The 1,423-nt window shown below is 36.8% G+C and overlaps 1 pseudogene; it reads left to right on the top strand.

Moving 5' to 3' along the window:
* Positions 1 to 1,111, top strand: part of LOC102839082 — a 2,491-nt pseudogene extending 1,380 nt beyond the window's left edge.
* Positions 1,112 to 1,423: the final 312 nt, after the last annotated feature.

Here is a 1,423-nt window from a genome sequence, read left to right as displayed (position 1 = left end):
CCAAGGAGTTTAATTGACACAGTGGCAGGTGCAACAGGCTTAAATGTAACAAAGATTGTGAGGTTGGTGCAGGACCAGGCAGTATTTTATTCTGTTGTGCATACAGTTGCAATGACTCGATGACACCTAACAACAACATACGCTTTGCTGTAGGATAAGTGCTGGACCAAAAGGGTAATTTGAATCACAAGGTCAGTGGATCAAAACCACCAGCTGCTGCTCAAAAACCCTGTTTAAGGTCACTATGTTTCAGATCTGTCTCAAGGGCACTTAGCAACAGCAAGAAAAAAGTTATCATTTTTGATACATTTAATATAAAATAACACTCAAAAGTCAAATACAATATGATATGCATTTATTTATTTATTACTGGAAAAGATACCTAATGAAGACAAGGTATAACATTAAACATTAATTACATCCTTCCTTTTAGACATTAAGTTATTGTGCATCTCCAATTACATAAGAAAAGAGGTGTATACTTGTTTTATAATATAAGATACTTATCTTGCATTTGTATAAAAATTATCACATAGAAATTGGCATGTATATTATCTAACAAGAAGTCACATACATGATGTGACTCTATTTTGAAATGAATTTTTTGAACTAATTACTCATTGACAAGACTATGTCCTCTAGTTGTTATTGGTAAGCATCCGTAAGTGGGTTCCATCTCATTCCAACACTATGCACAACAGAATGAAACATGGCTTGGTCAGGGGCCATCCTTATAATTGTTATTATGTTTGAGCGAATTGCTGCTCTCACTGTTTCAATCCATTTCCTGTGGAGTCTTCCTTTGCTTCACTGATCCTCCAATCGACCAACCATGATACCCTATTCCAGGCACTGGTCCCTCCTAGTAACATGTTCAATATATGACAGAAATCCCACCATCCAAATGATAAGGAACATTCGGGCTGTACTTCTTCCAACATTAATTTGTTTGTTCTAATGGTAATGCGTGGTACTTTTAACATTCTTCTCCAACACTATAATCCAAATGTATCAATTCTTCTTTGTTCATTCTTATTCACAGGCCAACTTTCACACACATATGAAGCTACTGAAAATACCTTGGCTTGAGACAGGTGTAGTTAGTCCTTAAACTGATATCTTTACCATTTAAGAATTTAAAGAGGTCTTCTGCAGTATATTTTACTAATGCACTGTTGTTGTTGTTGTTATGTGCCGTCTTGTTGGTTCTGACTCATAGCAACCCTGTACAGGGTTTCCTAGGCTGTAAATCTTTATGGGAGCAGAAAGCCTCATCTTTTTCCTGTGGAACAGCTGGTAGTTTTGAACTGCTGACCTTGTGGTCCGCAGCCGGATTTGTAACCACTATGCTACCAGAGCTGTAGGTCACTTTAATTCTTAACACTTTGCTTCCATGAGTGTTGCTTTTGAATCTAACTAAAAT

The sequence above is a fragment of the Chrysochloris asiatica genome, unplaced genomic scaffold, assembly GCF_000296735.1.
Source record: "Chrysochloris asiatica unplaced genomic scaffold, ChrAsi1.0 scaffold00462, whole genome shotgun sequence".
Classification (NCBI taxonomy): Eukaryota; Metazoa; Chordata; class Mammalia; order Afrosoricida; family Chrysochloridae; genus Chrysochloris; species Chrysochloris asiatica.
Note: the sequence above shows the minus strand (reverse complement) of the source record. Positions and strands in the feature narration are given on the sequence as shown.